Source organism: Schistocerca nitens, chromosome 4, assembly GCF_023898315.1.
Source record: "Schistocerca nitens isolate TAMUIC-IGC-003100 chromosome 4, iqSchNite1.1, whole genome shotgun sequence".
NCBI lineage: Eukaryota > Metazoa > Arthropoda > Insecta > Orthoptera > Acrididae > Schistocerca > Schistocerca nitens.
In genome coordinates, this window is record NC_064617.1 from 181591479 (window position 1) to 181599268 (window position 7790).

The 7790-nt window shown below is 48.1% G+C and overlaps 1 pseudogene; it reads left to right on the forward strand.

Moving 5' to 3' along the window:
* Nucleotides 1-730: 730 nt before the first annotated feature.
* Nucleotides 731-848, forward strand: LOC126254177 (5S ribosomal RNA; annotated as a pseudogene).
* The last annotated feature ends 6942 nt before the right edge of the window (nt 849-7790 follow it).

Consider the following 7790-nt stretch of genomic DNA (forward strand, 5'->3'; position numbering starts at 1 on the left):
TAGTTCTAAGTTCTAGTGGACTAATGACCTCAGATGTTAAGTCCCATAGTGCTTAGAGCCATTTGAACCATTTTTGAACCTTTTCCTCACGTGCAATAAGCAGAGGACAACCTAACTACGAAAAAGACCCCCTACCGTAACATCACCTCCTCCATACTTCACTGTTGGCACTAAGCATGCTGGCAGGTTAAGTTCTCCAGGTATTCGCCAAAACCAAACCCTTCCACCCGATTGTCACAAGATGTAGCGTGATTCATCTCTACAAACCATGTTCCGGTCATCCCAGTGGCTTCTCTGTCTACATCAACACAAGTGCCCCTGAGCATTGACTACCAAACGTGTGGCTTGTAAGGAGCTGTTCGGTCATTATACCTCATTCTTATTAACTCCCTAGGCACAGTCATTGTGCTAGCTGGACTCATGGTAGCACTTTTAAGTTAGTGATTCCTTCTGCTGATTTCATGCTATCTTAAACAACAGCCCTTCACAGTGCCCACGAGTCCCTATCCGTAGTACACGAGGTCTGCCTGATATTGGTTTAACTGTGATCGTTCCTTCTCGTTCCTACTTCACAATAAAACAACCAGCAGCCGAACTGGGCAGCTTCAGCAGGGTTCAAATGTCCCTGATGGATTTGTTACTCAGGTGACATCCAGTGACTAGTCCACGTTCGAAGTCACACAGCTCTTCTGACCCACCCATCCTGTTTCTGCCGCTTCTCTACTGACAAGGCAACGGCCTTGCCGCAGTGGATACACCGGTTCCCCTGAGATCACCGAAGTTAAACGCTGTCGGGCGTGGCCGGCACTTGGATGGGTGACCTTCCAGGCAGCCATGCGCTGTTGCCATTTTTCGGGGTGCACTCAGCCTCGTGATGCCAAATGAGGAGCTACTCGACAGAATAGTAGCGGTTTCGGTCAAAGAAAACCATCATAACGACCGCGATAGCGGTGTGCTGACTGCCTGCCCCTCCTACCTGCCTCATCAACTGAGGATGACACGGCGGTCGAATGGTCCCGATCATGTTGTGTTTGAAGCGTGCCGAGTACAAGTTAAGTCAGAAATTGATAGACTTGGAGTAATATGTGTCTGTACTTGACGTGCTCTTTTCAGAGACAAAGCCAAGTAAGTCCATAGTTTTTTCCTTACATGATGCATTACTTTCCTACAGTTGTTACAAAATTCTGATCGTTTTTCAGTTCAGTTATAAAACAATTTCATGTGACACTGAAAAATGGATTTAAACAGTAAAAATAGTATTGCTGAAGGTTGTGACGAAGTATAAAATAAAGCACACATCTACATCTACATCTACATCTACGTGATTACTCTCCTATTCATAATAAAGTGCCTGGCAGCTGTGTCTCTACCGTTCCACTGCCGGCCGAAGTGGCCGTGCGGTTAAAGGCGCTGCAGTCTGGAACCGCAAGACCGCTACAGTCGCAGGTTCGAATCCTGCCTCGGGCATGGATGTTTGTGAAGTCCTTAGGTTAGTTAGGTTTAACTAGTTCTACGTTCTAGGGGACTAATGACCTCAGCAGTTGAGTCCCATAGTGCTCAGGGCCATTTGAACCATTTGAACCGTTCCACTCTCGAACGCCGTGCGGAAAAAACGAGCACTTAAATTTTTCTGTGCGGGCCCTGATTTCTCTTATTTTATCACGATGATCATTCTCCCTATTTAGGTGGATGCCAACACAATGTATTCGCAATCGGAGGAGAAAACTTGTGTTTGAAATTTTATGATAAGAGCCTGTCTCAACGAAAAACGCCTTTGTTTTAATGATTGCCACTCCAATTCACGTATCATGTCTGTGACACTATCTCCCCTGTTTCGCGATAATGCCAAACGTGCTGCCCTCCTTTGTACTTTTTCGATGGCAACCGTCAGTCCCACCCGGTGCGGATCCCACACCGCACAGCAATACTCCAGAATAGGGCGAACAAGCGTAATGTAAGCAGTCTCTTTGGTAGACCTGTTGCACCTTCTAAGTGTTCCGCCAATGAATTGCTGTCTTTGGTGTTCTCTACCCACAACATTATGTATGTGATCATTCCAGTTTAGGTTATTTGCTACTGTAATCCCAAAGTATTTAGTTGAATTTACAGCCTTCAGATTTGTGTGACTTATCGCGTAACCGAAATTCAGTGAATTTCTTTTAGTAGTCATGTGAATAACGTCACACTTTTCTTTATTCAAGGTCATTTGCCACCTTTCGCACCATACAGATATCTTATCTAAATCATTTTGCAATTCGTTTTCGTTATCTAATGACTTTACAAGACGATAAATGTCAGCATCAACTGCAAACAATCTAAGAAGGCTACTCAGATTATCTCCTATGTCGTTAATATAGATCAGGAACAATAGAGGACATATAACACTTCCTTGGGGAACGCCGGATATTACTTCTGTTTTACTCGATGACTTTCCGTCTATTACTATTTTCCGACAGGAAATCACGAATCCAATCGCACAACTGAGGCGATACTCCATAGGCACGCAATTTGGGTAGAAGACGCTTGTGAGGAACGGTGTCGAAAGCCTTCTGGAAATCTATCAATATGGAATCAATTTGACATCTCCTGTCGAAAGCACTCATTACTTCATGACTATAAAGAGCAAGTTGTGTTTCACAAGAACAATGTTTTCTGAATCCGTGTGACTATGTGTCAATAAATAGTTTTCTTCAAGGTAATTCATAATGTTCGAACACACTATATGTTCTAGAACCCTACTGCAAATCGACCTTAGTGATACAGGCCTGTAATTCAGCGGATAACTCCTACTTCCCTTTTTGGGAATTGGTGTAACTTGAGGAATTTTCCAGTCTTCATGTACGGATCCTGACATCGTAAAATTGAATTGTAGTGACTTCGTCAAGCACATAACGCACATGGCAAGACCAAAGTGTATGTCCAGACCAGTTCGCACTACAGAGAAAGAGTGGGTAGTAAAATTAATCGTTTAATTCTGATAACAGATTCGAACTCATAATTAAATTCAGGGTAAACAGGTACCAAGCAGAGAACGGTCGGTCAATTAACAAATTATTAATCTTAATTTTTCAGTTAATACTTCTAAACTAATTTTAGAAGGTACGCTGACTCTACTGAGGTAGTGCCTACGTAGAGGATCATCGGTTGGAAAGGACAGGACAATTTCTGACATTCCCCTTTCATTTAATATTGCAAGATAGTGAGCCGTATGACCTCTTTATATACTTATTAAGGGCCGTCAAACAAGGCTATCTTGTATTTCTAAAATCTGAATTTGCATACACGGAAATTAATGTCATTTCGCATCCATGTTGCACAGTCGTACAAAGTAGGTAATCGGATGCTGTGCCAGCATGTACGTGATCGGTAACAGGATGTGTTCATATTGTAATTCTGTTCATTTCACACTGGAGACGAGCAGGAACTTCTTGGCTGTGAAGAGGCCAACCGCTCACAGTAGTAGGAAATGATTAGAAGCTGGGACGAACATCCCGTCACTGGGAATTGTGGACGCAGTCCCGACCCATGGCTTACGGCTGTCTCTTTTGATGTCAGGCCTCAGGGGCCAGACCGATGAACGATCGCTATTTTTACAATGATTGGGGGCAGTTTTCTCACGAAGGCGTCATGTTTTGGGCAGGAACACGCCAGCTCGGTGTCACATCTGTGCTGTTGTTTGGGTCGCCATCTCAGCAGGGTAGCCAAAAGAACGGCGTCACACACAGCACTCCAGTTATCATATTCCAATGGCGTCCGTAGCCAGAAAGCTTTCTGGGCAGAATCCTGGAGGATAGGCTACTCGACGGTTACATCACACACTTTTGTAGTCATCTTCCGGAATGGAAGAAAAGGAATGCCAAGGTCGACGGAGTTCGGTAGTGGGAATTTGTTGTAAGGCCATAATTGGCGATAAACTTCCAGAATGAGATTTTCACTCTGCAGCGGAGTGTGCGCTGATATGAAACTTCCTGGCAGATTAAAACTGTGTGCCCGACCGAGACTCGAACTCGGGACCTTTGCCTTTCGCGGGCAAGTGCTCTACCAACTGAGCTACCGAAGCACGACTCACGGCCGGTACTCACAGCTTTACTTCTGCCAGTATCTCGTCTCCTACATTCCAAACTTTACAGAAGCTCTCCTGCGAACCTGTAGGAGACGAGATACTGGCAGAAGTAAAGCTGTGAGTACCGGCCGTGAATCGTGCTTCGGTAGCTCAGTTGGTAGAGCACTTGCCCGCGAAAGGCAAAGGTCCCGAGTTCCAGTCTCGGTCGGGCGCACAGTTTTAATCTGCCAGGAAGTTTCATATCAGCGCACACTCCGCTGCAGAGTGAAAATCTCATTCTGGAAACATCCCCCAGGCTGTGGCTAAGCCATGTCTCCGCAATATCCTTTCTTTCAGGAGTGCTAGTTCTGCAGGTTCGCAGGAGAGCTTCTGTAAAGTTTGGAAGGTAGGAGACGAGATACTGGCAGAAGTAAAGCTGTGAGTACCGGGCGTGAGTCGTGCTTCGGTAGCTCAGTTGGTAGAGCACTTGCCCGCGAAAGGCAAAGGTCCCGAGTTCCAGTCTCGGTCGGGCGCACAGTTTTAATCTGCCAGGAAGTTTCATATCAGCGCACACTCCGCTGCAGAGTGAAAATCTCATTCTGGAAACATCCCCCAGGCTGTGGCTAAGCCATGTCTCCGCAATATCCTTTCTTTCAGGAGTGCTAGTTCTGCAGGTTCGCAGGAGAGCTTCTGTAAAGTTTGGAAGGTAGGAGACGAGATACTGGCAGAAGTAAAGCTGTGAGTACCGGGCGTGAGTCGTGCTGCGGTAGCTCAGTTGGTAGAGCACTTGCCCGCGAAAGGCAAAGGTCCCGAGTTCCAGTCTCGGTCGGGCGCACAGTTTTAATCTGCCAGGAAGTTTCATATCAGCGCACACTGCGCTGCAGAGTGAAAATCTCATTCTGGAAACATCCCCCAGGCTGTGGCTAAGCCATGTCTCCGCAATATCCTTTCTTTCAGGAGTGCTAGTTCTGCAGGTTCGCAGGAGAGCTTCTGTAAAGTTTGGAAGGTAGGAGACGAGATACTGGCAGAAGTAAAGCTGTGAGTACCGGGCGTGAGTCGTGCTTCGGTAGCTCAGTTGGTAGAGCACTTGCCTGCGAAAGGCAAAGGTCCCGAGTTCCAGTCTCGGTCGGGCGCACAGTTTTAATCTGCCAGGAAGTTTCATACCAGCGCACACTCCGCTGCAGAGTGAAAATCTCATTCTGGAAACATCCCCCAGGCTGTGGCTAAGCCATGTCTCCGCAATATCCTTTCTTTCAGGAGTGCTAGTTCTGCAGGTTCGCAGGAGAGCTTCTGTAAAGTTTGGAAGGTAGGAGACGAGATACTGGCAGAAGTAAAGCTGTGAGTACCGGGCGTGAGTCGTGCTTCGGTAGCTCAGTTGGTAGAGCACTTGCCCGCGAAAGGCAAAGGTCCCGAGTTCCAGTCTCGGTCGGGCGCACAGTTTTAATCTGCCAGGAAGTTTCATATCAGCGCACACTCCGCTGCAGAGTGAAAATCTCATTCTGGAAACATCCCCCAGGCTGTGGCTAAGCCATGTCTCCGCAATATCCTTTCTTTCAGGAGTGCTAGTTCTGCAGGTTCGCAGGAGAGCTTCTGTAAAGTTTGGAAGGTAGGAGACGAGATACTGGCAGAAGTAAAGCTGTGAGTACCGGCCGTGAATCGTGCTTCGGTAGCTCAGTTGGTAGAGCACTTGCCCGCGAAAGGCAAAGGTCCCGAGTTCCAGTCTCGGTCGGGCGCACAGTTTTAATCTGCCAGGAAGTTTCATATCAGCGCACACTCCGCTGCAGAGTGAAAATCTCATTCTGGAAACATCCCCCAGGCTGTGGCTAAGCCATGTCTCCGCAATATCCTTTCTTTCAGGAGTGCTAGTTCTGCAGGTTCGCAGGAGAGCTTCTGTAAAGTTTGGAAGGTAGGAGACGAGATACTGGCAGAAGTAAAGCTGTGAGTACCGGGCGTGAGTCGTGCTGCGGTAGCTCAGTTGGTAGAGCACTTGCCCGCGAAAGGCAAAGGTCCCGAGTTCCAGTCTCGGTCGGGCGCACAGTTTTAATCTGCCAGGAAGTTTCATATCAGCGCACACTGCGCTGCAGAGTGAAAATCTCATTCTGGAAACATCCCCCAGGCTGTGGCTAAGCCATGTCTCCGCAATATCCTTTCTTTCAGGAGTGCTAGTTCTGCAGGTTCGCAGGAGAGCTTCTGTAAAGTTTGGAAGGTAGGAGACGAGATACTGGCAGAAGTAAAGCTGTGAGTACCGGGCGTGAGTCGTGCTTCGGTAGCTCAGTTGGTAGAGCACTTGCCCGCGAAAGGCAAAGGTCCCGAGTTCCAGTCTCGGTCGGGCGCACAGTTTTAATCTGCCAGGAAGTTTCATATCAGCGCACACTGCGCTGCAGAGTGAAAATCTCATTCTGGAAACATCCCCCAGGCTGTGGCTAAGCCATGTCTCCGCAATATCCTTTCTTTCAGGAGTGCTAGTTCTGCAGGTTCGCAGGAGAGCTTCTGTAAAGTTTGGAAGGTAGGAGACGAGATACTGGCAGAAGTAAAGCTGTGAGTACCGGGCGTGAGTCGTGCTTCGGTAGCTCAGTTGGTAGAGCACTTGCCCGCGAAAGGCAAAGGTCCCGAGTTCCAGTCTCGGTCGGGCGCACAGTTTTAATCTGCCAGGAAGTTTCATATCAGCGCACACTCCGCTGCAGAGTGAAAATCTCATTCTGGAAACATCCCCCAGGCTGTGGCTAAGCCATGTCTCCGCAATATCCTTTCTTTCAGGAGTGCTAGTTCTGCAGGTTCGCAGGAAAGCTTCTGTAAAGTTTGGAAGGTAGGAGACGAGATACTGGCAGAAGTAAAGCTGTGAGTACCGGGCGTGAGTCGTGCTTCGGTAGCTCAGTTGGTAGAGCACTTGCCCGCGAAAGGCAAAGGTCCCGAGTTCCAGTCTCGGTCGGGCGCACAGTTTTAATCTGCCAGGAAGTTTCATATCAGCGCACACTCCGCTGCAGAGTGAAAATCTCATTCTGGAAACATCCCCCAGGCTGTGGCTAAGCCATGTCTCCGCAATATCCTTTCTTTCAGGAGTGCTAGTTCTGCAGGTTCGCAGGAGAGCTTCTGTAAAGTTTGGAAGGTAGGAGACGAGATACTGGCAGAAGTAAAGCTGTGAGTACCGGCCGTGAGTCGTGCTTCGGTAGCTCAGTTGGTAGAGCACTTGCCCGCGAAAGGCAAAGGTCCCGAGTTCCAGTCTCGGTCGGGCGCACAGTTTTAATCTGCCAGGAAGTTTCATATCAGCGCACACTCCGCTGCAGAGTGAAAATCTCATTCTGGAAACATCCCCCAGGCTGTGGCTAAGCCATGTCTCCGCAATATCCTTTCTTTCAGGAGTGCTAGTTCTGCAGGTTCGCAGGAGAGCTTCTGTAAAGTTTGGAAGGTAGGAGACGAGATACTGGCAGAAGTAAAGCTGTGAGTACCGGGCGTGAGTCGTGCTTCGGTAGCTCAGTTGGTAGAGCACTTGCCCGCGAAAGGCAAAGGTCCCGAGTTCCAGTCTCGGTCGGGCGCACAGTTTTAATCTGCCAGGAAGTTTCATATCAGCGCACACTGCGCTGCAGAGTGAAAATCTCATTCTGGAAACATCCCCCAGGCTGTGGCTAAGCCATGTCTCCGCAATATCCTTTCTTTCAGGAGTGCTAGTTCTGCAGGTTCGCAGGAGAGCTTCTGTAAAGTTTGGAAGGTAGGAGACGAGATACTGGCAGAAGTAAAGCTGTGAGTACCG